Source organism: Diadema antillarum, unplaced genomic scaffold, assembly GCF_040938485.1.
Source record: "Diadema antillarum isolate AM-2024a unplaced genomic scaffold, OU_Dant_1.0 seq00000807_RagTag, whole genome shotgun sequence".
Lineage (NCBI taxonomy): Eukaryota > Metazoa > Echinodermata > Echinoidea > Diadematoida > Diadematidae > Diadema > Diadema antillarum.
The window spans coordinates 858,723-876,533 of NW_027271688.1; the positions used below are offsets into that span (position 1 = coordinate 858,723).

The 17,811-nt window shown below is 38.5% G+C and overlaps 2 non-coding genes across 2 annotated transcripts; both read left to right on the forward strand.

Annotated features, from left to right (window-relative positions):
- Positions 1-13,309: 13,309 nt before the first annotated feature.
- On the forward strand, positions 13,310-13,381 carry Trnae-uuc (transfer RNA glutamic acid (anticodon UUC)). The gene has a single exon. It is a non-coding gene; the product is annotated as a tRNA-Glu (tRNA).
- A 1,612-nt stretch (positions 13,382-14,993) lies between these two features.
- Trnae-uuc (transfer RNA glutamic acid (anticodon UUC)) lies at positions 14,994-15,065 on the forward strand. The gene has a single exon. It is a non-coding gene; the product is annotated as a tRNA-Glu (tRNA).
- Positions 15,066-17,811: the final 2,746 nt, after the last annotated feature.

The following is a 17,811-nucleotide window of genomic DNA, read 5'->3' on the forward strand; positions in this document are numbered from 1 at the left end:
GAAAAAAATAAATCCTGTAAACATATCGCCACATGTTGGCGCCATACAAATATTTTCGCCAGAGCCGTAGTGGCTCTGATTTTCGACAGTCAACTTTCCGCCCAGACAAGCACAGCAGAGTGTGTTTGGGGTTGCAATCGTTTAATTTTCCCGTATTCCCTGGCATGACTGATCACGTCTGACATGCACTATCCATCCCCTCAAACATACAATTACAATTCGAGTATCCATGCCCTGAATCTAATGATGAAAATAAAAAAAAACAACACTATACTTTATTCATTCAGACTACAAAAACTGTTTTCCTATCGCGATACAAAGATTACTGTATATTAAGAATGCAGAACAATGAAAACAAATATTGTCTAGACTTTGATAACTACTATTGCTAGGATTGGTGAATCGCGTAATGCGTTACGGCCTTAGAGGGCGTGCTCTGAGCAGAGTATGAGACCTCTCTGCATTACGGATACCTGCCTCCATCCTGTTACCTTCTGGTCATGATGTCTTAGCTACAATTTCAGTCAAACACACACACACACACACACACACACACACACACACACACACACACACACACACACACACACACATACACACACACGCACACACACATAAACGTCATGCATCTACACGTATTACACAGCAGACAACCAACATTATCAGCCAGCTACCGTAGATGGCGCTATACCAGTTGTCTACATTATTGCCCATTGCTCGGCAGCTTGTCATGAACGTGAATTGCTAACAGTGCAACGACCATCCAGGCCTATGTTATGATCATTATCACCGTCATTATTACAATCGTTGTTATCTCAGTCATCATCATCATCATCACCACCACCACCACCACCACCACCATCATCATCATCATCATTATCATCATCATCATCATCATCATCAGGATCATGAGATTTCAGTGATTATTATTCAGATGCATGGCAGGACTACTCAGTGTCCTGTTGGAGACAGCTTGATGATTCATGGTGATGTGAGCGTTCGATTTGGAATCGCTTGAATACAAACTCACATTGATTACTAGGTGAAAGACTATGATGAAACTTTGTTTTTATCAAAATTGACCACGATTTTGATGTTTCCCGGCGGCCACCATCCCAACCTATCTGATCAGAGAGGAACGATACACTTGATTGGAATGATGGAATCATTCATCAAGCGTTACCTCTGATGCAGACAGGAATAGAGCTTTGGTTTGGTGGCCAAGAGAGATCCTCTCCACCACCCCTAGCACTGACTAGGCAGTGATTGCGGGGCTGCTATGGCGAAGAGAACTCTCCTGACCGGGGTTTTCTGGTGCTGCGATCGTCCGGCTACCATTCCTGTTGGTAAGCGGCTTCTCACAACACGCAGAGAGGCGAAGCCCGGGGTAGAAACCCGTGCTAAGAGCGAAGTAAGCACATCATTAATGCTGATCACAAAAGCGAAGTAAGCAAGTCGTAGAGATTTTTGTCAGTTGGAACCCATTAGACACCTTGCCACACTTCTTTGATCCAAGCCAAGCACCCACTTCCAGTCAGCCATGGCTGGTCATGGAAGGGTGCCGGTAAAAACAGCCACCTTGCATGAATCTGTGATCCGCGAGAGACTGAAGAAATATCATGAATGATATCGCAATTTATAGAAAACACGCACTACACGTATTGGAGGGAAGATGCAGACGATTGCATGATTCATCGCCCTTGACAGAGTTCGATCACGTGTATCGGTCGATCGTCTAATTTGATTTCCTGTTGTGGTATTGAACGTTATTTGCACCGTGTGTTGCAATGCACGTTACGCAGTGAGCTCTTACAGGAAAACCCTGGGAAAAAACCCTCTTTCGAACTCCGAATCACTCCTTAAAATAAAAGAGAAAAAACATGCTATAGTCACAATGTATGTCATGTTTGACGTCAGTGACAACAAGACTTTTTTTAATTTCTGATGAATGGTTAGTTGTAATTAAAAAGCATAATCTGCAATATGAAATAGTTGTTTGATATAAACTATCCTTAATTCTCATTTTTCTCTCTTTTGCCCTTTACAGAGTATAGAAGAACCTCGATGAACGTAAAATGAGGTTCTTATAATACAGTATGCTAGAACAAGATGAGGTCATAACTCGCTACCCATGTATATGAGACTTCTTCTTCTTCTTCTTCTTCTTCTTCTTCTTCTTCTTCTTCTTCTTCTTCTTCTTCTTCTTCTTCTTCTTCTTCTTCTTCTTCTCTTCAACGCACGCTGATGTGCTTCCTTTACAATTTGCAGATTTAATCCACTTCAGTCAAATGTACCCGAACACTAAATTTGCATATAATGACCTGCTGGGGTTGCCAGGTGTTTGTTATTTGATAAACTGATAATGGCCTAACGAATGCTTTCAGGGAGGCATAATCAACCATTTGCAGATGAAACAAATACCTAACTTTAGTGCTTCAAAATAGTTCTAAAATGTAAGTTAGGGATAGAGAAACAACCAATGTAAAAAAATGTTAATCAGTAAAATCAACAATAAGTATTGTTAAATATATAAAATATGGACAATAGTCATAATAAAATTGTTTCTAGAACAAATAATCATAATAAAATTGTTTCTCGAACAAACCGTCTACAGTTGTAGTTTATTGAGAAAATAGTGATATCTCATTATATTTCGGGCTTTGTTACGAGATTTTTATATGGTAGGATGTTTTGTGATACAACTGACTTACACATTTGCATCAAAATGTGATAACCTGAACATTTTTAAATCCCTGCTCCCAGTGGTAGACAATATTAGTACCTTTAAGCCATACTGCGCTGAGGACAGCGAGGTCTGGGTAACAGGAGGCAAATAAACCAATGCCATATCCAAATTCACACACACACTCACACACATACACACACACACACACACTCACACATACATACACACACACACACACACTCACACATACACACACACACACAAAAAAAAAACCTACAGACAGAAGGAAAATATGGGGTTAATGATCACAAAATTAGAATTTCAATCACGTGCAACCATACGGACCGCCGGACGGCGCGGATGAGAAGTTGCGTATGGCTGGTATACAGTCCCCTACAATTCATAATTATGATACATTGTACGTTCTTTATATTACTTAGTGCAGGACAAATAAACATACTATGTATTACATCTTAAAATTAGAATAGAAAAACTGACATGATGTTAGTTAGAATGATCCATTATGTATTGCATTATATTGTCGCAACCCACGTCTTACTGACAACGACTGATAACGACTGATGGTGCAATCCGAGCTCGATTAGTCTTATCTTCCAGATGTTTGATAATTATTTACGCAGTTCCTATGGGCCTACATAGTGCGTGGTAACATCACATCGGGTCACTTAATTTCATCTAATTCTTAGTGAAGAGAAATGCGTCATGATGATAACAAAAATCGAACAAACGCTTTCCCATTATCCTCTGGTGGTACACATTTCGGCATAATAGTGTGTTCTTAAAAAAATGCATAATTTATACTTGAAAACCACCTGTATGAAAACTGTCACGTGTACTCGAACACGTGAAAACCATCACACCGTAGAAGTCGGACACTTTGTCTTTAAATCCTTCCATAAGCATATCATTATTATACCAAACAGTTTGACTAACCAATGTTGTAAATTATAAGGTTGTGTAGACCATTTGGAAGATGTGAATGTTCGGGAGAAGGGAGGTTGGGACTCCATGCTCAAACATGATGATGATTGATAAGTTCGTTGCATGATTATTCGTTTTCCAATGTTCATGATGTCAAGTCCGTAATGCAAGCTGATGTCTCTAAAGAGGTGGATTTGAAAGCAAAGCAAAGCAAAGCAAAACAAAACAAAACAAAAACAGACAAGGTGCATGGAATTCACATTCCTCTTCAAAATCCCATCTTTATATTGGTCTCTTCCCAGTGTTTGCATAATAACTTTTTTTTTTCATTTGCATCGAATCCAGTAATATCGTGCTGTAATGTGTGCTGACCGGAGGTATTGCACCATACAGTGGAAATGAGGTGACGTCATTATCTTCGTATATATCCACATTCTAAAATTACCTGTGATAATGCAAACAAGTCTGTTGTTTGACCGGGGCGCGGGGAAGGATATAAATACGAGGCGACGCCTGATGTGAGCTAGGCCTTGGGAGATCTGTTGGTGAAGACAGGAGCCGCGGCACTCATCGTCCAGCCATGACTGACTGGAAGTGGGTGTTAGGGATTGCAATAGATATCCAATCGTGATCAACAAATGATGTGCTTACTTCGCTTTTAGCCCGGGTTTCTACCCGGGCTTAGCCTCTCTGCGTGTTGTGAGAAGCCGCTTACCAACAGGAATGGTAGCCGGACGATCGCAGCACCAGAAAACCCCGGTCAGGAGAGTTCTCTTCGCCATAGCAGCCCCGCAATCACTGCCTAGTCAGTGCTAGGGGTGGTGGAGAGGGTTTCTCTTTGGCCACCAAACCAAAGCTCTATTCCTGTCTGCATCAGAGGTAAAGCTTGATGAATGATTCCGTCATTCCAATCAAGTTTATCGCTCTTCTCTGATCAGATAGGTTGGGATGGTGGTCACCGGAAATTCGATCTTCAGTTGACGACCAACGGGAAACGTCGACGATATTAAAAAAAAATAAAGAAGAGGAACCACAGAACCACGACTTCTACCACGACACGCAGCAGCAGAGAGGCTAGATATTATTAAAGAAAGCGAAGTAATGCCCATCAGTATAAAATGGTCACGTTTGGAAATATGCCGCAATGGCTGGCATCCATCTTGCGGTTGCCATGACGACTCGCACGCTACCATGCTAGGCATCATGCCTCGCAGTTGGACGAGACGCCGGAAACACTGAGTACTGTACGTTGTTATATATGGTCACTTCCTGCAATATCTCACTGGGAGTCTGTATTCACCACGTTGCATGAAAACATTAGTTTGGGGTGGAATGTATCTCCAAGAGTAAAATTATGTAGTACATTATCTAATGTGCTGATATAGAATAGACAGATCGGAGGAAGCATAATTATGAGATAGAAGGTTCAATAGCCATTATTATACAATGTAATATGTTTCATCTGAATGTTGGTAGGTCATCTGGTATGGAGTTCCCTTTATCAAATCATTGTGATTACATGACTGTGACTTTGGCTGGGCAAAGCTCATTCAAGTTATATTTTCATTTACATAATTATACTGATTTTTCTTGTTGTTTTTTTTTTTCCGAGGAATATCCGTCTATCATGGTGGCAATCTTCATGATAGATCGAGGATGATAATTCATAGACCCACCAGCCGCTAAGACGGAGGGCTTAATTTCGTATACAAACGTTCACATTCTTTAGAAAATCGGCGATGTTAGTTGTTATTAACACAAACACTGAGAATATAGTACAATGCACACGCGTAATGCTATTATACAGACTGTTTATGTCGACCCCCCCCCCCCTGAAATCCAGGCTTTGATAGGCTTCCTTAATTGTTCTCATATAAAGGCTATACACGTATAGGCCTATAATCTCGCTCGTTTTCATGACCTCCGGTCTAAAATTCCATTGTCCAAGTTAATCATCCTATAGCTTCCTTGTAGAACTTGTTCCTTTCACTTTTTTAAGGCGCAAATCTTAGCCTCTTCTTTATTTGTCGCCATTGCATACCCTTTCTGAGTACAAAACAGTTTTATCGCCCAACACCTTTCACTCATTGGAACGAAGAGGAAAGTGGGTACTGTAACTGGAGATTACAGTCAATTGACTTCGTATGCCACTGAAGCAACAGGTTCAAGCAATCTGAATAAATCAGTATACAGTAATAGCAGTACTGTATATGTAAAATCTGTCTCGTGCTGTGCAGAGGTTGAAGATCTCTTGCGATAAAAATCGCTAAAAATCCAATTTGGGGGGGGGGTTATCCACTACATAATCAATATGAACGCAGATTGAATCGGCTGAGTTATCATGGGTGTATGCAAGGGGGTGGGGGGGGGGGTCGGGAGGGTCGTACGACCCTCCCCCCCCCAAAAAAAAAAAAAATTAAAAAGGTCCACTTTTTGTAAAAGACAATTTTTGTTTTTCGAGGGTTTTTTACCCTATACAACAGGAAAAAAGTGACCAGGTGGTGTTCCAGCAAATTGTCAAAAACTTCGTAAATTTCGTAACTAAATTAGTTTTAATATGCCATGGATATCTTATTTCTAAGCCGCACTGCCAAGTCACTTTTGTATGCATCAAATGGCCCCATTTAAAGATGTAAAATTCAAAAACTCCCTACCGTGGGAGGGGGGACACCCCCTCCCACACCCTTCCCCCCGCTCGGTCGCTCCGCTCCCTCGCAAAGGTAAAGGTCAAAATTTTTTGATGACGACCCCCCAGAAAAAATCCTGGATACACCCCTGGTTATGGAACATTGAGAACTATGAGGGGATTCAGAAACTGATGAAAGAATGATTTAATGGTCCCTGAAACCACACTATTTTTGTGTGAATTTCTGTCTGTGTTATTGGAGCATGTAGAGAGTCCCTTCCATAGACAGACAGACAGACAGACGCATACTTATAAACACACTCAGAAGCATATCATACACACTATACAGTGTACATTATGTGTACCTATCTAAAATGAGGCATATGGAAATGTAAGTTTTTGTGTGTTTTTTTTTCCATGCGTGTACGCTCCTATCTCAGTTGTGTATAACAGTAGAGCTGGGGGTGATCTTTGATAACAGAGCAGTGCATGTGTGTTCATGTGTTTGTGCTTGAATTGCATGCTGCTCAGTCAACATAACTCGAGGCCGTAGGTAATCGCCCACGCAGCTGACGTTCATTATCAGGACCATAGAAAAAAAAAAATCACGTAAATGACTAACCCAGCATGTTCGCAAGGACTGTTAATTCCCTGGGCAATGTACTTGAGGCATGGCACGGAAAACACAACGGATGTATGGACCATCCGTTTAGGAGATCCTCTTTAGCATGATAGCTTTCGGTGATGCACAACACATTCCTTTACATGGTCACTTATGGCAAATCGCCAAAGCCCATTATTATGATACCACTGTATGGTATACAAACTCTATTGACAGAGAGTCCAACGAGAATGCACAACATAATCAGCAAAATATTATAATATGTACATGTCGTTCATTATATCTTCCTCTCTCACACAAACGAACATATCCCCACTTTTGCGAAACAGATCCATCTTACAGTTGCAGTCACACTACAACACAGGGAAGGTGTTAAAATATAATACGATTTGTATGAATATTGATTGACACGTGGCAAGGACTTTGGAATGCTGATAAAGGTGGAGAAAGAATGATATTGGGAATGATAATGATGACAGCAATCACAATCATTACTGTCAAAGTGATAATTGCAATAGAGAGAAAAATCATTGATATGCAACTTTACAGTTTGAACTGTATAACAAAGTAAAAAAAAAATCAGGCTTTCCCTGATGTGCTTCCCTATGTTGACGGGGGAAGGGGGGGGGGGAGATTGTATAATATAATCTTGGTCTTAGTAAAAGGTCGATGTATTTTACATTGCGCGTCTACGATTTGGTACTCATTCCTGCGAATTCGTCTTTAACTTTCATATAGGTAAACATGCGCTATATACATACGTTCCCTCTGCTAATTCTAAACGAATCAGTTCTACAAACCAATCAAGACGAAATCTACTGTCAGTTGGGTCATATCAAGACATAAATAATGTGCAAGGGTTTGAATAATAACTGTGGTAAATTCGACCATTCACAAAGTTCCAAATAACTGTGGTAAATTCGACCATTCACAAAGTTCTAATATTTAGTATATAGGCCTACAGTGTATCTATAGCATTTAGTGTCAAACTTTCATATAGCTTTATATTCAATCAAAGCAAACAAAGGGAAACTGACCAAAAAACGAATAATAATCTAATTGTGGAAAATCAAAAATCACCAGAGACTTCGGTATCGTGTAGGACAATATACCTCAGATATCTTAACAGTCGTTGTTGTTTTTTGACAGTATAAATGTAGGCCTATACATACAACTTTTCCCTGTTCAGTGTAACATTGTGTAGGTCCTATCTCCTTGGGTTGCAGTCTATCTTCGTCTGCATGGATGTGTACACAGCCTTGTATGCAGAAATCAAACTCTACGCATCCTCTCTTGAAATCTGTTGTAATTGTTGTGTCCCCAGACAATGCCTATACAGGCAAATTGGGTGGGGCTATTGCGTTCATGAACGGCCATTGTTCACTGGATCCACTCAGGAGCTGTGTACACAGTACATGTTGTTGCGTGAGATATTGCGTATAAACTATAATACAGATTGTGCAGCCGTATACACAAGAGTAGATATATGCTTCGAGCTTGCAATGCGGTTATCCTCAAACTAAACCATGAAACATTATAGAACCGACTCCGAGGGACCTCAGAGTCACCCACAAGAGAAAAAACACAAGAATATATTTCATGGGGATTTCTGTACACGCCATTATGGAAGAAGAGCAGCGGCTGCGTGGTTTAATGTGTTTAAAATCAAATCAAGAATGTTCACTGGTCTTTCAAGTTTTGTCAGGAAGGAAATGGTAACACGATTCAATGGTTTAATTTGAGAGAAAAATTAGCTTACAGGCATTCGGTTTTCACCGTTTTGCCAATCAAAGGGCATGGCACGTTGGAACTTATAGGTCCCGAGTTATTCATTAACATAATACACACCGTACATAGCATGATTGGTTCCTTCAAACACCAAACGTCGATTTACCAGTTTATACAAAGGTGTGTATATTCTGTGTAATTTCCGCACATGCGAGCGTGCATTGTCTCTAAAGGTAATGTAATGGTGTGTGTGTTTTATGGTGGAGTAGTGAAATATCCATGCCTTTGTCTGTTTATTTTTCCTGGACAGAGAGAGAGAGGGAGAGAGAGAGAGAGAGAGAGAGAGGGGGGGAACTATACACGCATATCACTCTAATTTAGTTTTAACCTACAATATCTGGTTAAATTCTGATCAACAGTAAGATACGATATAACAAAAATAAAGCACATCAAAAACTGCATTGGCCTCCCTATAACACACAACAAAGAAAATAATCATAAACAGAAATGTATCATGATTGCTTATCATGTTTGAAGGTAGACATTTTGATCAACTATATTTGACATTGTAAATATGGCTTTTTTAAATGATGAAATTATTGAATTGCATCAAATCTGAAGTAAAATGTGTTGAAGCACAATGTTCAATATTACATGTATATGTATCACCGACAGGACATTAAAAGCATCTAAACTGTGTGTGGCGTTTTGTGTGTCTAAACGAAGGAGGTAGACCCACCTTGTGTTTCAACATCCCTTTTGACATCGATTATGCATTGGGGTATATTAGACATACATCTTCGAGAGATCATTCGCGTGACGGGGCTGGCGATGGTAGCGGCTGAATGACTGGAAAATGACTGCTGGGGGCCGTCAAACGGTCCCATCTCCAGATCAATAACTGATTCGCTATACTTCGCCTTTTTTTGAAACGTTCCTCTTTTGAATGCGTGTTGTGAGAAGCTATACTAAACCGACAGGCGTTGAAGGTCCCGCTGATGTGTAGACAACTGTCCGTGCGATCGACGTTCATCCGATTTGCGACACCCATTCGTATGAATACAAGGTACAAAGTTCGTTATGAAACGAGAAATGTCTGTACTGTACCGACATGCCGCTGACCTTATTTTGTATGGGCTTCACTATAATTTTATCCTCTCAATCTCTAATTCTTGTACAATGTACTGCAATTTGAGAGAAAGCGTCACATTCTCTTTCGGACGAAATGGCCATTCATTTGTATGTCTGACGCATGCCTAGATTAAGAGGACGCATTCGGCATAACATAATTATGGGGGATATCAATTTGTCACGAAAATCATCACGTCCATAGACACAACATTTTAGTACACAATTCGATCATATTGCAAAGACATTTACCATAAAAGCGATGTTCAACATCATTATGTCTATTAATTGTATAGACCTCGCCAGTACGTATTCAGTTTAGATGCGAATGCACACAAAATGTGCAATGTTTGACTGAAGCCGAAATATTGTCACTTTAATCGAAGTAACGACCATATAGGGCAGATGATATAACTTTGCCATTTAAAGAATAAAGAAGTACAGAGTTACCTATTTACGTAGAACCGGCGCTCTGTGACTCTAAATCATATCGCCTACAAAAACCTATGAAAAGGTAAATAAATCCCTAGTGAAGCCATACTGCGCCCTGCCTTTTCGTAGCCATGAGCGCAAAAGCGTGCATACTTACATTCCGCGTTGTTTGTGTGTGTGCGGGTCGATGATACGAAGGAATGAATACACAGTAAGGTCAGTTAGTTCTTCCGGCGCCATAACAGGAAGAGACTGAAAATTGTCCCGGCGGCCACCACCCCAACCCATCTGATCAGAGAAATAGCGTATAGAATTCGCAAATGATAGAATCATTTGACCGAGTTCTACCTCTAATACAGACAGGAATAGAGCTTGGTTTGGTGGCCAGGAGAGCCACTCTCCACCACCCCTAGCACTGACAAGGCAGTGGTGGCGGGGCTGCTATGGCAGAGAGCACTCCCATGACCGGGTTTCTGGTGCTGCAATCGTCCGGCTACCATTCTTGTAGGTTAGCGGCTTCTCACAACACGCAGAGAGGCTAAACCCGAGTAGAAACTCGGGCTAAAAGCGAAGTAAGCAAATCAAGATGATCAGAGAGGGGGATTGTTTCACGATCCCCAGCACCCATTTCCAGTCAGTCATGGCCGGACCTGAGTGAGCAGCTACCGATCCTCGCGAACGATCTCTCGAAGCCTAACCCGTCGCCGCAAGCCGTGGGTTTTTATATCGGAGTGCGCCTGGCGGTTTCTGTATTGTTTTCGTCTCATTGTGATTGTCTCATATGCTGAAAATAGCACAAAGCTTGGCGTCATACATTACTCTGAAAGGTGATTGGCCAGTCTTTTGTGGGTGTGAACACAATGAAGCGTTGAGTTCACGCCGTCTATACAACACAGTCAAACATGTCATAACAGAAGTGATTACACTGTAACCGGTACATTGCCTTTGCGTGTGAAATTAAAAAACATATTTCGGTATCATTTTTATCTCTGTGACGTATACGATATCTATCTATCTACTAGTATTCATATTGCCGTCTTCGATATACCCTCTGTCGTGATAATATCATAAGCTGATACTTTTAACACTGGTTCTATTCCAATCTGTTGTACGTTATACTACACCGAAATAAATGTTAATCCAAGATTTATGTAATACAACTGTAGTTTCTAATACAATAACGTAGTGTAATTTGAATTAACAGCTGAGCTGATTTGAATTCATTTGAATGTTTCCATGACAAAAAACAAACAAACAAACAAACATAAATGCCATGGCATTGAAAAAGACATTAGTGAAATATTTTTCATAAGTTCTTTACAACGCATGACTACTAAAACGTATATGGTTTCACAAAGAGCACATAATGACGACTATATCTGTCAAAGCGCTAGACATTTTCACTATACATTATTTTGCTAAACCCTAAGATTATCGACCCTCACCCCAGTGATGTACACATGAATTCCATCTTTATATTTACCATAATTTCAAAATGAAGATACAAAGAAACATGATTATACAAAAAGCCATGCAGGAGTTTAGCATGCATGAACAAAGTAATAAAAATATACCCCCCCTCAAAAAAAAAAAAGAACGAAGAGTATCATGTTTGAATCTCATGAGAGGCAGCGCTTACAGATAGGGGCCAGAGTAACCAGTATACAAGGAATAATGGGAAATGGAGAAAACATATCATTCTTTACATAATTATGTGCAAATAAATCTGAAAATATAGATTCGTTGAATGAAATAATTATGTAAAGCGAGGAGAGCTAAGAAAGCAGGGAGGACAGAAGGAAAGAAATAGTTTAAAAAAATCCCCGAGAAGAATAGCTTAGTGTTGAAATCATGAGTGAGTCGTAGAGAGAAAGAAAGATATTCTAAAGCATGGTATAATGCAGTAATGATTGGTTATTGATATAGGCTGTTTGTTGAGTTCCGGCATTTTACTTACTTGAACATGACAATGGAAAATAGTCCACAGGGAAAAGGGAACGAAATCAATAAAGAAAACCCGATAATAATAATGATCGATATAAACAGCAATAATTATGTGTCAATATTTACGGATAGTGACGTATGTACACAATGAAGTTCATGATTCGTTTCGTTTCATTTATTTCATTTCCAACACATGATTACAACATTTGAATTGACATATATATTCATGATACAACAATGCAATGAAAAACAAACAATAAACCATAATACATACTACATGATCAGCCTACATAACAAAATATCTCTTGCACAATGAATGTATACACAATGATATCAAACCTATTTTCATTCTCATATACGCACAATACTGCATGATTGTGTGAACGCAAACGCACACACACACGTATTATTTATTTATTTATTCATGTTTTCTTTTAAAAATAATACAGGGTAGGCACATTTAGTTTGCTAACTGCTTTACAATGGCGCCCTGTATATACACAAAATAAAACAAATACATTTGTAGAAACGTGATTCACACAATTACAGGTCAATGACATAAACAAACAAAAGAAATCAACGTAACTACACTTCTGTTACATGTATACATAAAAAATAAGGTCTTAACAATTCAGAAAAGGGAAGAGTATATAACCACAAACAAAACAAAGAAAAAAGTATAGTGGGTGTGACAATGTAAAAGAAAAAAAAAAGGAGGTTCTACTGGATTCATTGGAAGACAAAAGTTAAAGCATGCGGATAAATCTTAAACAATTTGTTTTGAATATAGTCAGTGACGAAGACAGTAACAGTACTTCAGCGGGGAGTTTGTTGAAAAGAGAGCTACCGGTGTACGAAAAGGAACGTTTCTTATATTCGTATAACTACTAGTTCTTATATTCGTATACATAAGTGTATTAAAATATATCAAAATATCTACACGATGTAATGTGTATGTATATTGTGTGTACGAGTGTATAATATATCTATTGATTTTTATATACACGTACACAAGACTAATGCTGATATTGCAAGCTTACACAAAGTAATGCATATCGATCATATTTGTACATCATGAAAGTGTAACATAATACCAGGCAATTTGATAAAAGTCAAAGCCCCCTCACTTCGGTGTAAAACAAAAACATGTCAGGCGTTCATGGTATACTGGCGATAATGTTCCTTGCGACGTCTCAACAGATCCCGTGTGGTCTAGTGGTTAGGATTCGTGGTTTTCACCCACGCGGCCCGGGTTCGATTCCCGGCACGGGAGGTGCTATTTTATCATTTTTTTTTTTTCCAGATGACACATTGTTGATTTACATCTCTCTTGTTTTATTCGTTATACATGAAATATTGTCTCATAGTCAAGTTATTGTGCTTGAAACAGTGCACGTCATTATCATTGTTATCATTATTATCATCGCAGCATTGTCAAAATGTTTATTGTCATCATCATCACCATTATTGCCACTATCATCATATTTTGATATTTCTCATGTAAATTTTACTATTACAAACACAGTCGGCATACTTGTCATTAGGAGGGGTGGCAAGGCTAAATAAAGTGCATGGATGTGCGCTTCCTATCTGAGCTATGCAATGATTTTCAAAGCAATGTGATTTCAATTTCAATTTCAATTCATTTTCGTATATTTCTCAATGAAAATGCATGAAATATAACAAAATACGATGAAGCATAACATTCAGGTTGGATACACAACAAAGTTTTACTAACATAGAACATGGCGGTCGATGTATAAGAGTAATGGTAATATAATCATGCTAATAATAATCCGTATCATTACTATATTAAACGGAACTGTGTAGAATGACCTTTCATTATGGGCGAAGGGCTATCATTAGACAGAGCAAAACAAAACCTTTCTAATGATACCTCACTTGCAGCATAGCAAGGGATATTCTTGAAGTTATGGTGAATAGTTATCATATTTAACTCTTTTTGAGATCAAACTCTTCATAATTATTATTGTAATGTCTCAATGTTTCATGCAACTTTAATTTTAATTTAATTTCATCCGCTTATTGTGATGCGTATAGTATTGTTAATTTCACGTATATTTTTCTTTGTTACTACATTGTATTGATATTGTGTTATTTTGTGTATGAAAATGTTTTGCATTGTTGGAAATGAAATAAATGAAATGAAAATGAAATGAAATGAAATGAATGACCATTTCGATGAAAGAAATACATTAGCGACATGTCAAAACATCTCATGTAACTACGACGAAACGGATACAGCGCGTAATTGTGTACAGACACAGTCCACAAAATAAGTCTGCTATACATGCATAAGTATAATGAAAACACAGAAAACACTCGATAAAAAACAAACGCATAGATATAGACATTTCATCATAATTCATTTCATCATATATTATTGCTATACTGTATACTGCTACTACTACTAATACTGTTGCTAATATATTTTTGTTATTAATATAATAGAAATAATGATACAATGATATTAGGTCCCTATTATTACTGTTGCTACAATTATTGGTATTATTATTATCGTTACAATCATCATCATCATCATTATCGCCATCATTATCATAGCAATATAATGATCAGTATGAAGAGCAGAAAAAGACTAAAAAAAAAAGAGAACAGAAGAAAGACAATGATGATAGGCTGATGTTGTATTCGACCTACATCATCATGCATATTATTGAGCACACTTCTCCATGATGCGCTATCTGCGTGTTAATGTACAATCAGTGTACACAGTGTGGGCATACAATATAGGAAGGCGTGACGTGTTTACTTTCATTCTCCCTGCCTCACTGAACGACCAGCACTGCAACAAGGCAAGCCACCGTGAGACAATCACGTTATCAACTTCTCGTAGCATCATGCAATCCCGTGTGGTCTAGTGGTTAGGATTCGTGGTTTTCACCCACGCGGCCCGGGTTCGATTCCCGGCACGGGAGGAAGTTTTTCGTTTTCTTACTTTCTATGCTGCTGGTTTTTCTTTTTAACACCCTGATTTGAACTTCTAATCATTCTATTTGAGTGGCTAAATGAATTTGATAGAACTAAATATGAAATCGTTTAACCAAAGTAACCGTATGCCATATCCTATATAGAGATAGATAGATAGATGGGTTAGATAGATAGATTCCATAGATAGATAGTGATAGATAGATAGATAGATAGATAGATAGATAGATATAGAGATAGATAGATAGATATAGAGATAGATAGATAGATATAGATAGATAGATAGATAGATAGATAGATAGATAGATAGATAGATAGATAGGTATATCATAGGTAGATAGAGAACTATAATGCCGAAGAGCTGCTTTCCCGCTGGCTGGTAACGTATAAAAGTATATACATTGTAACTGCTTACAATGGCGGCCCTCTGCATAATCGCTTCTTAACTATTTTTTGTTATTGTAATCCCTGCTGCATAAACATGCATACTGTATATTATATCATTGATTTCCTTTTATATCGTTGTTTATGCAAGTCAAACGACTCTGTTTTAAATTTACTTTGTCTATTTCCCATATGTTCATGATTATGTAATTTATGTATATTGATTTGCTGATTGATTTATTGATTTGCAAAAAATAAAGTATCTATTAAACAAACTGTATGCCACAGTGATAGTGAAACGTTATATTTTTAGTCAGTAATGGTATGAGAAAGTATTATTCATGTATTCAGCATTTTCATGGAAACTCGTTACCTCCACGTGGGGGGGGGGGGGGCACAATATCTGACTCAAGAACATTTAAGTGGCTCATAAAACCTTGCAGCCAAGAAGAAAAACGGACTTTTTCTCCCTCGGGGTTGTATTTCTTGTTGGGTTGAACTTCTACTACTCTTCCGTTTAGGTGAAACAATTTGTTTCCAATATAATGTATAGCTTCTTCGTTATGTAAAGAAATTCCACCGCTGAGGATGCAGGAGACTTCGCTATGGGTCAATTTACTTAGAGTATAATAATAGCTGTATTATCATTGTAAAGCACCACTTCAGTCGGACAGGTTAGAGGACAATGAGTATAGAGTTGTGCCCAATTTCTTTTTCTTTTTTGTCTTAGCTTTTAAGGCTGTCGTATCTTCAAGCTATATGCTTATTTTGACGACAGTATGCTGCATTCACACTCCCAATACATGCACCATGACAATTCAGTCAGATCATTTGATTCACTATTATGCCGAGTTGTTCCCAATATTGACGTGTTCTCAATCTGTGCACGGTATATCTCAGTGAGTCATGTTTGGATATACACACACACTGTACGTTTCATTGTCTTGAATATAAAAAGAAATGACTGTATTTCATTTGCGATATACATGTATATTCAATGCAGAAAAATCCCAATAAATTCATTTGAATTGAAAAATTGAAAAAAAAAGAGTGGTGCGGGCATCATCAGCAAGTTTATTAGTTGCTCTGTATTTGATAGCGTGCACATGAATGTACTAGTAGTCCAAACTTGTGACGCGTCTGTAACTATATTCTAGTCTCTCAGCACACTCTGCAGGGAGGTGACTCCATGATTTCTAGCCTCTCCTCAGCCGTGCAGAATCTCCAGATTTCTACAAGGGGTCAATATTTATACCATCCAGCCTCCAGGGGTTTACATCTCCCTGTTTACACATTTTTTTTTTTTTTTTTTTTTTTTTTGCTACGTCCCTGGGCCTGGCTTGGGCGGCACGCGACCAAGTCCCAAGAGAGCACAGATAACTGGCCACAAGGCTGGACCTAAGTACTTCGTCCTTGACCCAACTGGCTAAGGACAACCTGAGGACACAGGCTTACTGGAAGGACAGGTCAGGTCGAGTAAGGACAGTGGTCTCCGACGAAAAGATAACAGGAGGGAGCCACTTTTGGAAGGCATTGTAGATAGAGTAATTGGAATAACGGATAGGGGAAGGGAAAGCGAGACCGTTACACGTTCCAAAGCGTTACATAACCATGAAACAGACTCGTTATCCGATATAGCCTCATAAGACGTTGTAGCAGCTATTTGTGAACACCATCAAAATCCGTATACCAGTTATGTGATTCTTTCCTCCATCAGCAAATGGTTTGAACACAACTCGCGCATAGTGAACAGTTCATGTACTGTACAACGCTGCCATATCAAAATTATGATTAGGGCAATGCCAGTGTCTCTATAGGATATCAATGTGTAAAGTATCATAGCTTGTCTAAACAGTCCTTTCTGCTAGAATGCAGTTAACACATGAACTGTGTGTGTCTGTGTGTGGTTTGTGTGTATGTGTGTATGTATGTGTGTAGGCCTACTGTGTGACGTGTGTGTAATCGATATGTATTCCTAAAAAAAAAACCCCATAAAGTATCTTTGCCACCTTCACTCATAATGTACATTTTATTACACTGACGTTTATTGCAATTATAATCTGTTGATAAATCAACATCTACTTACTAGTAAAACAATATTTATCTTTACGGAAAATAAAAAAGATACTTTAAATTACTTCTCCATTTTGAAGAACACAATATACAGACAAGAATGTGCATGCATATTGTGGAAGAGTGAAGATTCATGCGTGTGACATATGAAAAGGACACCGCAGGGCGATTGAAATTGTCATATAGCGTCATAGGCCTATATAATGGTTATAGCAAATTTCTTCAGAGTAAGAATAACAAACTTCTACAAAAGAGAAAAATATGAGTAAGCTTAATATT